Source organism: Dendrobates tinctorius, unplaced genomic scaffold, assembly GCF_039654945.1.
Source record: "Dendrobates tinctorius isolate UK_male_01 unplaced genomic scaffold, ASM3965494v1 ptg000136l, whole genome shotgun sequence".
NCBI classification, from domain to species: Eukaryota; Metazoa; Chordata; class Amphibia; order Anura; family Dendrobatidae; genus Dendrobates; species Dendrobates tinctorius.
The window spans coordinates 3,588,074-3,602,541 of NW_027361804.1; the positions used below are offsets into that span (position 1 = coordinate 3,588,074).

General features: G+C 63.0%; 1 protein-coding gene across 1 annotated transcript in view; it reads right to left on the reverse strand.

Annotated features, from left to right (window-relative positions):
- MANSC1 (MANSC domain containing 1) overlaps window positions 1–13,489 on the reverse strand; it is a 34,705-nt gene extending 21,216 nt beyond the window's left edge. The window contains exon 1 of the mRNA XM_073544069.1: window positions 13,339–13,489. The gene's annotated coding sequence lies outside the window, so the exon portion shown is untranslated. The remainder of the gene's footprint in view (window positions 1–13,338) is intronic.
- Window positions 13,490–14,468: the final 979 nt, after the last annotated feature.

The following is a 14,468-nucleotide window of genomic DNA, read 5'->3' on the forward strand; positions in this document are numbered from 1 at the left end:
AGCCTCCCCCACACATGGCGTATGGCCCGCACACACAGTAGGATGTACGCAGCCGCCCTCACACATAGCCTATGGCCCGCACACACAGTAGGATGTATGCAGCCCCCCCCACACACACACACACATGGCGTATGGCCCGCACACACAGTAGGATGTACGCAGCCTCCCCCACACATGGCCTATGGCCCGCACACACAGTAGGATGTACGCAGTCGCCCTCACACATGGCCTATGGCCCGCACACACAGTAGGATGTACGCAGCCTCCCCCACACATGGCGTATGGCCCGCACACACAGTAGGATGTACGCAGCCGCCCTCACACATAGCCTATAGTCCGCACACACAGTAGGATGTATGCAGCCCCCCCCCACACACACACATGGCTTATGGTCCGCACACACAGTAGGATGTACGCAGCCTCCCCCACACGGCCTATGGTCCGCACACACAGTAGGATGTACGCAGCCGCCCTCACACATAGCCTATAGTCCGCACACACAGTAGGATGTATGCAGCCCCCCCCCACACACACACATGGCTTATGGTCCGCACACACAGTAGGATGTACGCAGCCTCCCCCACACGGCCTATGGTCCGCACACACAGTAGGATGTACGCAGCCCCCCACACACACATGGCCTATGGCCCGCACACACAGTAGGATGTACGCAGCCGCCCTCACACATAGCCTATAGTCTGCACACACAGTAGGATGTATGCAGCCCCCCCCCCACACACACACATGGCTTATGGTCCGCACACACAGTAGGATGTACGCAGCCTCCCCCACACGGCCTATGGTCCGCACACACAGTAGGATGTACGCAGCCCCCCACACACACATGGCCTATGGCCCGCACACACAGTAGGATGTACGCAGCCGCCCTCACACATAGCCTATGGCCCGCACACACAGTAGGATGTATGCAGCCCCCCCCCACACACACATGGCGTATGGCCCGCACACACAGTAGGATGTACGCAGCCTCCCCCACACATGGCCTATGGCCCGCACACACAGTAGGATGTACGCAGTCGCCCTCACACATGGCCTATGGCCCGCACACACAGTAGGATGTACGCAGCCTCCCCCACACATGGCGTATGGCCCGCACACACAGTAGGATGTACGCAGCCGCCCTCACACATAGCCTATAGTCCGCACACACAGTAGGATGTATGCAGCCCCCCCCCCACACACACACGGCTTATGGTCCGCACACACAGTAGGATGTACGCAGCCTCCCCCACACGGCCTATGGTCCGCACACACAGTAGGATGTACGCAGCCCCCCACACACACATGGCCTATGGCCCGCACACACAGTAGGATGTACGCAGCCGCCCTCACACATAGCCTATAGTCCGCACACACTGTAGGATGTACGCAGCCCCCCCCCCCACACACACACGGCCTATGGCCCGCGCACACAGTAGGATGTACGCAGCCTCCCCCACACGGCCTATGGTCCGCACACACAGTAGGATGTACGCAGCCCCCCACACACACATGGCCTATGGCCCGCACACACAGTATGATGTACGCAGCCGCCCTCACACATAGCCTATAGTCCGCACACACAGTAGGATGTATGCAGCCCCCCCCCCCCACACACACACATGGCTTATGGTCCGCACACACAGTAGGATGTACGCAGCCGCCCTCACACATAGCCTATGGTCCGCACACACAGTAGGATGTACGCAGCCTCCCCAACACATGGCGTATGGCCCGCACACACAGTATGATGTACGCAGCCGCCCTCACACATGGCATATGGCCCGCACACACAGTAGGATGTACGCAGCCCCCCCCCCACACACACACGGCCTATGGCCCGCACACACAGTAGGATGTACGCAGCCGCCCTCACACATGGCCTATAGTCCGCACACACAGTAGGATGTACGCAGCCGCCCTCACACATGGCCTATGGCCCGCACACACAGTAGGATGTACGCAGCCGCCCTCACACATGGCCTATAGTCCGCACACACAGTAGGATGTACGCAGCCGCCCTCACACATGGCATATGGCCCGCACACACAGTAGGATGTACGCAGCCGCCCTCACACATGGCCTATAGTCCGCACACACAGTAGGATGTACGCAGCCGCCCTCACACATGGCCTATGGCCCGCACACACAGTAGGATGTACGCAGCCGCCCTCACACATGGCCTATAGTCCGCACACACAGTAGGATGTACGCAGCCGCCCTCACACATGGCCTATGGCCCGCACACACAGTAGGATGTACGCAGCCGCCCTCACACATAGCCTATGGCCCGCACACACAGTAGGATGTACGCAGCCTCCCCCACACATGGCGTATGGCCCGCACACACAGTAGGATGTACGCAGCCGCCCTCACACATAGCCTATGGCCCGCACACACAGTAGGATGTACGCAGCCGCCCTCACACATGGCGTATGGCCCGCACACACAGTAGGATGTACGCAGCCTCCCCCACACATGGCGTATGGCCCGCACACACAGTAGGATGTACGCAGCCGCCCTCACACATAGCCTATGGCCCGCACACACAGTAGGATGTACGCAGCCGCCCTCACACATGGCCTATAGTCCGCACACACAGTAGGATGTACGCAGCCGCCCTCACACATGGCCTATGGCCCGCACACACAGTAGGATGTACGCAGCCGCCCTCACACATGGCCTATAGTCCGCACACACAGTAGGATGTACGCAGCCGCCCTCACACATGGCCTATGGCCCGCACACACAGTAGGATGTACGCAGCCGCCCTCACACATAGCCTATGGCCCGCACACACAGTAGGATGTACGCAGCCTCCCCCACACATGGCGTATGGCCCGCACACACAGTAGGATGTACGCAGCCGCCCTCACACATAGCCTATGGCCCGCACACACAGTAGGATGTACGCAGCCGCCCTCACACATGGCGTATGGCCCGCACACACAGTAGGATGTACGCAGCCTCCCCCACACATGGCGTATGGCCCGCACACACAGTAGGATGTACGCAGCCGCCCTCACACACAGTAGGATGTACGCAGCCGACCTCACACATAGCCTATGGCCCGCACACACAGTAGGATGTACGCAGCCTCCCCCACACATGGCCTATGGCCCGCACACACAGTAGGATGTACGCAGCCGCCCTCACACATAGCCTATGGCCCGCACACACAGTAGGATGTACGCAGCCGCCCTCACACATAGCCTATGGCCCGCACACACAGTAGGATGTACGCAGCCGCCCTCACACATGGCGTATGGCCCGCACACACAGTAGGATGTACGCAGCCTCCCCCACACATGGCCTATGGCCCGCACACACAGTAGGATGTACGCAGCCGCCCTCACACACAGTAGGATGTACGCAGCCGACCTCACACATAGCCTATGGCCCGCACACACAGTAGGATGTACGCAGCCTCCCCCACACATGGCCTATGGCCCGCACACACAGTAGGATGTACGCAGCCGCCCTCACACATAGCCTATGGCCCGCACACACAGTAGGATGTACGCAGCCTCCCCCACACATGGCGTATGGCCCGCACACACAGTAGGATGTACGCAGCCGCCCTCACACATGGCGTATGGCCCGCACACACAGTAGGATGTACGCAGCCTCCCCCACACATGGCCTATGGCCCGCACACACAGTAGGATGTACGCAGCCGCCCTCACACATAGCCTATGGCCCGCACACACAGTAGGATGTACGCAGCCGACCTCACACATAGCCTATGGCCCGCACACACAGTAGGATGTACGCAGCCTCCCCCACACATGGCGTATGGCCCGCACACACAGTAGGATGTACGCAGCCTCCCCCACACATGGCCTATGGCCCGCACACACAGTAGGATGTACGCAGCCGCCCTCACACATGGCGTATGGCCCGCACACACAGTAGGATGTACGCAGCCTCCCCCACACATGGCGTATGGCCCGCACACACAGTAGGATGTACGCAGCCGCCCTCACACATAGCCTATGGCCCGCACACACAGTAGGATGTACGCAGCCTCCCCCACACATGGCGTATGGCCCGCACACACAGTAGGATGTACGCAGCCGCCCTCACACATGGCCTATAGTCCGCACACACAGTAGGATGTACGCAGCCGCCCTCACACATGGCCTATAGTCCGCACACACAGTAGGATGTACGCAGCCGCCCTCACACATGGCCTATGGCCCGCACACACAGTAGGATGTACGCAGCCGCCCTCACACATGGCCTATGGCCCGCACACACAGTAGGATGTACGCAGCCGCCCTCACACATGGCCTATAGTCCGCACACACAGTAGGATGTACGCAGCCGCCCTCACACATGGCCTATGGCCCGCACACACAGTAGGATGTACGCAGCCGCCCTCACACATAGCCTATGGCCCGCACACACAGTAGGATGTACGCAGCCTCCCCCACACATGGCGTATGGCCCGCACACACAGTAGGATGTACGCAGCCGCCCTCACACATAGCCTATGGCCCGCACACACAGTAGGATGTACGCATCCGCCCTCACACATGGCGTATGGCCCGCACACACAGTAGGATGTACGCAGCCTCCCCCACACATGGCGTATGGCCCGCACACACAGTAGGATGTACGCAGCCTCCCCCACACACGGCCTATGGCCCGCACACACAGTAGGATGTACGCAGCCGCCCTCACACATGGCGTATGGCCCGCACACACAGTAGGATGTACGCAGCCTCCCCCACACATGGCCTATGGCCCGCACACACAGTAGGATGTACGCAGTCGCCCTCACACATGGCCTATGGCCCGCACACACAGTAGGATGTACGCAGCCTCCCCCACACATGGCGTATGGCCCGCACACACAGTAGGATGTACGCAGCCGCCCTCACACATAGCCTATGGCCCGCACACACAGTAGGATGTATGCAGCCCCCCCCACACACACACACACATGGCGTATGGCCCGCACACACAGTAGGATGTACGCAGCCTCCCCCACACATGGCCTATGGCCCGCACACACAGTAGGATGTACGCAGTCGCCCTCACACATGGCCTATGGCCCGCACACACAGTAGGATGTACGCAGCCTCCCCCACACATGGCGTATGGCCCGCACACACAGTAGGATGTACGCAGCCGCCCTCACACATAGCCTATAGTCCGCACACACAGTAGGATGTATGCAGCCCCCCCCCCACACACACACATGGCTTATGGTCCGCACACACAGTAGGATGTACGCAGCCTCCCCCACACGGCCTATGGTCCGCACACACAGTAGGATGTACGCAGCCCCCCACACACACATGGCCTATGGCCCGCACACACAGTAGGATGTACGCAGCCGCCCTCACACATAGCCTATAGTCCGCACACACAGTAGGATGTATGCAGCCCCCCCCCCACACACACACATGGCTTATGGTCCGCACACACAGTAGGATGTACGCAGCCTCCCCCACACGGCCTATGGTCCGCACACACAGTAGGATGTACGCAGCCCCCCACACACACATGGCCTATGGCCCGCACACACAGTAGGATGTACGCAGCCGCCCTCACACATAGCCTATAGTCCGCACACACAGTAGGATGTATGCAGCCCCCCCCCCACACACACACATGGCTTATGGTCCGCACACACAGTAGGATGTACGCAGCCTCCCCCACACGGCCTATGGTCCGCACACACAGTAGGATGTACGCAGCCCCCCACACACACATGGCCTATGGCCCGCACACACAGTAGGATGTACGCAGCCGCCCTCACACATAGCCTATGGCCCGCACACACAGTAGGATGTATGCAGCCCCCCCCCACACACACACACACATGGCGTATGGCCCGCACACACAGTAGGATGTACGCAGCCTCCCCCACACATGGCCTATGGCCCGCACACACAGTAGGATGTACGCAGTCGCCCTCACACATGGCCTATGGCCCGCACACACAGTAGGATGTACGCAGCCTCCCCCACACATGGCGTATGGCCCGCACACACAGTAGGATGTACGCAGCCGCCCTCACACATAGCCTATAGTCCGCACACACAGTAGGATGTATGCAGCCCCCCCCCCCACACACACACGGCTTATGGTCCGCACACACAGTAGGATGTACGCAGCCTCCCCCACACGGCCTATGGTCCGCACACACAGTAGGATGTACGCAGCCCCCCACACACACATGGCCTATGGCCCGCACACACAGTAGGATGTACGCAGCCGCCCTCACACATAGCCTATAGTCCGCACACACAGTAGGATGTACGCAGCCCCCCCCCACACACACACGGCCTATGGCCCGCACACACAGTAGGATGTACGCAGCCTCCCCCACACGGCCTATGGTCCGCACACACAGTAGGATGTACGCAGCCCCCCACACACACATGGCCTATGGCCCGCACACACAGTATGATGTACGCAGCCGCCCTCACACATAGCCTATAGTCCGCACACACAGTAGGATGTATGCAGCCCCCCCCCCCACACACACACATGGCTTATGGTCCGCACACACAGTAGGATGTACGCAGCCCCCCACACACACACGGCCTATGGCCCGCACACACAGTAGGATGTACGCAGCCTCCCCCACACGGCCTATGGTCCGCACACACAGTAGGATGTACGTAGCCCCCCCCACACACATGGCCTATGGCCCGCACACACAGTAGGATGTACGCAGCCTCCCCCACACGGCCTATGGTCCGCACACACAGTAGGATGTACGTAGCCCCCCCCACACACATGGCCTATGGTCCGCACACACAGTAGGATGTACGCAGCCTCCCCCACACGGCCTATGGTCCGCACACACAGTAGGATGTACGTAGCCCCCCCCACACACATGGCCTATGGTCCGCACACACAGTAGGATGTACGTAGCCCCACCCCACACATGGCCTATGGCCCGCACACACAGTATGATGTACGTAGCCCCCCCACACACATGGCCTATGGCCCGCACACACAGTATGATGTACGTAGCCCCCCCCACACACATGGCCTATGGCCCGCACACACAGTAGGATGTACGCAGGATCCAGTGATGTTATGGCGCTTGCTGTGCGGAGACTCGGGCCGGACGGTGGCACAGTTGGCTCCTTTTACACCTCAATGGTATCTGTATCCGCACAGCGGCCATGGCTAGTAGCAGGAGGCCACTGAAACAGGTGTAGGAAAGCTGGGTGAAAACCCACGAGGCTGCGGACCTCACCGCCATTCCTGACCTCCACTTCCGAAGCAAGAAATCCTTAGATATGTGGGAATTCCTGAGACGCTGACGCTGTGACGTCTCTGCGACACTAATGCCTCGACTTCCCCTTCAGGCGGGGGTGACAACCGGCGAACGAGGAGTTGTCAGGCAGGAAAAACTCGACACTCAGGAAAAAAAAAAAAGAACAGTCAGGGAAAAGAACAATCCTATGATTAGGTGGAGGACGTGATTACAGTGAAGAGCGGGGGTCCTGAGTACACGGAATGACAACGAGCGAGCTATAGATACTGAAAACCTAATATCTGAACCCACCCCTCCTCCAATCAGCCCAGGAGCTCAGGGGTTAATCGCCTTCGGTATGCAAATATTTAGCGAAGAGATAAATAATTGTCAGGTGAGATGGCGACAGGCGCGAGGCAAGAAGGCGACCGAAGGTGCGGGGCAGGAAGGCGACCGAAGGTGCGGGGCAGGAAGGCAGGAAAGTGACCGAAGGTGCGAGGAAGGCGACCAAAGATGCGGGACACAAGGCAGGAAAGTGACCGAAGGTGCGAGGACGGCGACGGACACGAGGCAGGAAGGCGACCGAAGGTGCGGGGCAGGAAGGCAGGAAGGCGACCGAAGATGCGAGGATGGCGACCGAAGATGCGAGGACGGCGACCGAAGGTGCGGAACACGAGGCAGGAAGGCGACCGAAGGTGCGAGGAAGGCGACCGAAGGTGCGAGGAAGGCGACGGACATGAGGCAAGAAGGCGACTGAAGGTGTGGCACACGAGGCAGCAAGGCGACCGAAGGTGCGAGGAAGGCGACCGAAGGTGCGAGGAAGGCGACCGAAGGTGCGAGGAAGGCGACGGACATGAGGCAAGAAGGCGACTGAAGGTGTGGCACACGAGGCAGCAAGGCGACCGCAAGTGCGAGGAAGGCGACCGAAGGTGCGAGGAAGGCGACCGAAGGTGCGAGGAAGGCGACCGAAGGTGCGAGGAAGGCGACGGACATGAGGCAAGAAGGCGACTGAAGGTGCGGAACACGAGGCAGCAAGGCGACTGAAGATGCAAGGACGGCTACGGACATGAGGCAAGAAGGCGAACGACGGTGCGAGGAAGGCGAACGACGGTGCGAGGAAGGCGAACGACGGTGCGAGGAAGGCGAACGACGGTGCGAGGAAGGCGAACGACGGTGCGAGGAAGGCGAACGACGGTGCGAGGAAGGCGAACGACGGTGCGAGGAAGGCGAACGACGGTGCGAGGAAGGCGAACGACGGTGCGAGGAAGGCGAACGACGGTGCGAGGAAGGCGAACGACGGTGCGAGGAAGGCGAACGACGGTGCGAGGAAGGCGAACGACGGTGCGAGGAAGGCGAACGACGGTGCGAGGAAGGCGAACGACGGTGCGAGGAAGGCGAACGACGGTGCGAGGAAGGCGAACGACGGTGCGAGGAAGGCGAACGACGGTGCGAGGAAGGCGAACGACGGTGCGAGGAAGGCGAACGACGGTGCGAGGAAGGCGAACGACGGTGCGAGGAAGGCGAACGACGGTGCGAGGAAGGCGAACGACGGTGCGAGGAAGGCGAACGACGGTGCGAGGAAGGCGAACGACGGTGCGAGGAAGGCGAACGACGGTGCGAGGAAGGCGAACGACGGTGCGAGGAAGGCGAACGACGGTGCGAGGAAGGCGAACGACGGTGCGAGGAAGGCGAACGACGGTGCGAGGAAGGCGAACGACGGTGCGAGGAAGGCGAACGACGGTGCGAGGAAGGCGAACGACGGTGCGAGGAAGGCGAACGACGGTGCGAGGAAGGCGAACGACGGTGCGAGGAAGGCGAACGACGGTGCGAGGAAGGCGAACGACGGTGCGAGGAAGGCGAACGACGGTGCGAGGAAGGCGAACGACGGTGCGAGGAAGGCGAACGACGGTGCGAGGAAGGCGAACGACGGTGCGAGGAAGGCGAACGACGGTGCGAGGAAGGCGAACGACGGTGCGAGGAAGGCGAACGACGGTGCGAGGAAGGCGAACGACGGTGCGAGGAAGGCGAACGACGGTGCGAGGAAGGCGAACGACGGTGCGAGGAAGGCGAACGACGGTGCGAGGAAGGCGAACGACGGTGCGAGGAAGGCGAACGACGGTGCGAGGAAGGCGAACGACGGTGCGAGGAAGGCGAACGACGGTGCGAGGAAGGCGAACGACGGTGCGAGGAAGGCGAACGACGGTGCGAGGAAGGCGAACGACGGTGCGAGGAAGGCGAACGACGGTGCGAGGAAGGCGAACGACGGTGCGAGGAAGGCGAACGACGGTGCGAGGAAGGCGAACGACGGTGCGAGGAAGGCGAACGACGGTGCGAGGAAGGCGAACGACGGTGCGAGGAAGGCGAACGACGGTGCGAGGAAGGCGAACGACGGTGCGAGGAAGGCGAACGACGGTGCGAGGAAGGCGAACGACGGTGCGAGGAAGGCGAACGACGGTGCGAGGAAGGCGAACGACGGTGCGAGGAAGGCGAACGACGGTGCGAGGAAGGCGAACGACGGTGCGAGGAAGGCGAACGACGGTGCGAGGAAGGCGAACGACGGTGCGAGGAAGGCGAACGACGGTGCGAGGAAGGCGAACGACGGTGCGAGGAAGGCGAACGACGGTGCGAGGAAGGCGAACGACGGTGCGAGGAAGGCGAACGACGGTGCGAGGAAGGCGAACGACGGTGCGAGGAAGGCGAACGACGGTGCGAGGAAGGCGAACGACGGTGCGAGGAAGGCGAACGACGGTGCGAGGAAGGCGAACGACGGTGCGAGGAAGGCGAACGACGGTGCGAGGAAGGCGAACGACGGTGCGAGGAAGGCGAACGACGGTGCGAGGAAGGCGAACGACGGTGCGAGGAAGGCGAACGACGGTGCGAGGAAGGCGAACGACGGTGCGAGGAAGGCGAACGACGGTGCGAGGAAGGCGAACGACGGTGCGAGGAAGGCGAACGACGGTGCGAGGAAGGCGAACGACGGTGCGAGGAAGGCGAACGACGGTGCGAGGAAGGCGAACGACGGTGCGAGGAAGGCGAACGACGGTGCGAGGAAGGCGAACGACGGTGCGAGGAAGGCGAACGACGGTGCGAGGAAGGCGAACGACGGTGCGAGGAAGGCGAACGACGGTGCGAGGAAGGCGAACGACGGTGCGAGGAAGGCGAACGACGGTGCGAGGAAGGCGAACGACGGTGCGAGGAAGGCGAACGACGGTGCGAGGAAGGCGAACGACGGTGCGAGGAAGGCGAACGACGGTGCGAGGAAGGCGAACGACGGTGCGAGGAAGGCGAACGACGGTGCGAGGAAGGCGAACGACGGTGCGAGGAAGGCGAACGACGGTGCGAGGAAGGCGAACGACGGTGCGAGGAAGGCGAACGACGGTGCGAGGAAGGCGAACGACGGTGCGAGGAAGGCGAACGACGGTGCGAGGAAGGCGAACGACGGTGCGAGGAAGGCGAACGACGGTGCGAGGAAGGCGAACGACGGTGCGAGGAAGGCGAACGACGGTGCGAGGAAGGCGAACGACGGTGCGAGGAAGGCGAACGACGGTGCGAGGAAGGCGAACGACGGTGCGAGGAAGGCGAACGACGGTGCGAGGAAGGCGAACGACGGTGCGAGGAAGGCGAACGACGGTGCGAGGAAGGCGAACGACGGTGCGAGGAAGGCGAACGACGGTGCGAGGAAGGCGAACGACGGTGCGAGGAAGGCGAACGACGGTGCGAGGAAGGCGAACGACGGTGCGAGGAAGGCGAACGACGGTGCGAGGAAGGCGAACGAAGGTGCGAGGAAGGCGAACGAAGGTGCGAGGAAGGCGAACGAAGGTGCGAGGACGTGAGACACGAGGCAGGAAGGCGACCATGTTTCTCTTCAGGGGAGGAGGATTCTGACATTATTAAAATCTCAGAATTGAAACATTTTTCACAACCCCGGGATTCCTGCGCAGACCCCAAACTTCTCACAGCTGAGGTTTTGATACAGTGGTTTCAACCTGCATCAACACCAAAAGAGACGCTAAAATCCCAGTCCTAGGACGGCGCAGGCCCCGTGTTGTGTCCTGGGCACGATGTAACATTGTTGCGCTATTTTTTTTCCTTGATAAAGCAGCGGGAGGCGTCATGCTGAGCCCATGAAGCGCCTCCATTCTGCCAGGGCTCTGCATGCGTCTGGGGACGGCGGCCCTGCCCGACTCTGGGGATGGCGTCAGCCCTGGGTCACTTCGCCCTTTACATCGCACAGTTCCGCCAACCTCAGAAAATAAAACCAGAGAGTCAATATTTGCGGCTGGCAGAAGACGAGAAGTCTCCAGACTCAGATGTGTGACACCAGGTCGTGTGACCCAAGATCTTGTGAGGGGGGCGCGCGCGGGGGACACAGGGGGGGGCGCGCCTGCGGGGGACACAGAGGGGGGGGCGCGCGCGGGGGACACAGAGGGGGGGGGCGCGCGCGGGGGGACACAGAGGGGTGGGGCGCGCGTGGCGCGCGGGGGACACAGAGGGGGGGGGCGCGCAGGGCGGGGGGACACAGAGGGGGGGGCGCGCGCGGGGGACACAGAGGGGGGGCTGCGCAGCGGGGGGACACAGAGGGGGGGGGCGCGCGCGGGGGACACAGAGGGGGGGGCGCGCGCGGGGGACACAGAGGGGGGGGGCGCGCGCGGGGGACACAGAGGGGGGGGGGGCGGGGGGGGGCGCGCGCGGGGGGACACAGAGGGGGGGGGCGCGCGCGGGGGACACAGAGGGGGGGGGCGCGCGCGGGGGACACAGAGGGGGGGGGCCGCGCGCGGGGGGACACAGAGGGGGGGGCGCGCGCGGGGGACACAGAGGGGGGGGCGCGCGCGGGGGACACAGAGGGGGGGGGGCGCGCGCGGGGGACACAGAGGGGGGGGGCGCGCGCGGGGGGGACACAGAGGGGGGGGGTGCGCGCGGCGGGGGACACAGAGGGGGGGGGGCGCGCGCGGGGGGACACAGAGGGGGGGGGGCGCGCGCGGGGGGACACAGAGGGGGGGGGGCGCGCGCGGGGGACACAGAGGGGGGGGGGCGCGCGCGGGGGACACAGAGGGGGGGGCTCGCGCGCGGGGGACACAGAGGGGGGGGGGCGCGCGGGCAGCGGGGGACACAGAGGGGGGGGGCGCGCGCGGGGGGACACAGAGGGGGGGGCGCGCGCGGGGGACACAGAGGGGGGGGCGCGCGCGGGGGACACAGAGGGGGGGGGCGCGCGCGCGGGGGACACAGAGGGGGGGGGCGCGCGCGGGGACACAGAGGGGGGGGCGCGCGCGCGCGGGGGACACAGAGGGGGGGGGCGCGCGCGGGGGACACAGAGGGGGGGCGCGCGCGGGGGACACAGAGGGGGGGGCGCGCGCGGGGGACACAGAGGGGGGGGCGCGCGCGGGGGACAGAGGGGGGGGGGCGCGCTGCGGGGGACACAGAGGGGGGGGGAGCGCGCGGGGGACACAGAGGGGGGGGGAGCGCGCGGGGGACACAGAGGGGGGGGAGCGCGCGGGGGACACAGAGGGGGGGGCGCGCGCGGGGGACACAGAGGGGGGGGCGCGCGGGGGACACAGAGGGGGGGAGCGCGCGGGGGACACAGGGGGGAGCGCGCGGCGGACACAGGGGGGAGCGCGCGGGGGACACAGAGGGGGGGAGCGCGCGGGGGACACAGTGGGGGGGAGCGCGCGGGGGACACAGTGGGGGGCGCGCGGGGGGACACAGAGGGGGGAGCGCGCGGGGGACACAGAGGGGGGAGCGCGCGGGGGGACACAGTGGGGGGAGCGCGCGGGGGACACAGTGGGGGGAGCGCGCGGGGGACACAGAGGGGGGAGCGCGCGGGGGGACACAGTGGGGGGCGCGCGGGGGGACACAGAGGGGGGCGCGCGCAGGGGACACAGAGGGGGGGGGCGCGCGGGGGACACAGAGGGGGGTGTGAGGTCGGAGGGGTGCAGGGGACGGGTGGACGGGGTGCACGGTGGGGTGCGGGGTTGGGGTCGCCCTATATTACGTGGCGGCCACATACGTTAATAATCTGATGTCTCAATCTTCCTAACCTGGAAGACCCCAAACCCGAATCCATGGCAACCCCCCAATATAAGGCACAGGGAGACCTCACAGGGTCGGATACATACCCCGCCTGCCTCCCGCTGAGCGTCCGTCCTTCCGCAGACTCCGCCGGTCACTGAGACGCTCCCATCGCCCGGATCCGCCGCAACGCGGGCCCCGCCCACATCAGCAACGAGCGGCTTCCATAGACACGCCCACCCCGCGTCATCACCGCCCAGCACCGATCTATGGAGGTTATTGATAGAGGAGTGCTGCCACCTAGCGGCGGACGATCACAGCGAGGCCGAACAGGCTAAACACAGGTTACACATAGCTGCCAATCAAAGAGCAGCTTTTATTTCTCCTAGACCACAAATATGAAAGTTGCGCTGTGATTGGTTATTATGATCATGTAAAAGAACGCTTCCCCAGCAATCAGAGTAGCTTTGATATATCAGCTCTTCGAGAAATGAAAGCTGCTCTGTGATTGGTTGCTAGAGGAAACTTTTCCTTTTAAGACATGACCAGAGCAACCAGTCACACAGTAGCTTTCATTTTCCAAAGAGCTAATAAAATATGAAACCTGTGCTGTGATTGGTTGCTGCAGACAACAGCTCATCTCCAGGCAAGCTGCCACTTCCGGCCTTCATAAAGCGTCTGCTCTGCTTCTATGGAGTGGAATTATTCGAATGCATCTAACATATTTACTGTATATTTATTCACTAAATCTCTCCCCAGACCCCACTGTTCCCTCCTCCAGGACCACTTTGTACCTTCCTCAAGACCCCTCTGCAATTTTTTGGCCACGCCCCAACCACACCCATTTCACAACTAGTCACACCCATTTAGCACTGCTGATCACAGTGACTGGTACTGAGGAAGAAATAAAGAAAGATTCTATAAAGATACTATAGCAGCCCGGCTCCCATTGTAGCGCCCACCTGAGCCTCCCGGTGCAGGACATATCATGATCCGCTCACATGGCCGGCATCCCTGATTCCAAGGCGATCCTGCTGTCTGCGCTGTCAGAGGAGGACACGGTGATGGATCTGAAGCATTCCTGGTTCCGTCACAATCTCCTCAAGAAATTATCTCATTTCCGGTCACCTTCCAGCACATCACTTCAGGTGGAACGTCATGTGTGTGTTTTAAAATGCTCCTCGGGGCTCCGCCGTGTACTCCTGTGTCCGTGGGAAAAGCCCGCTTTGTATGCATC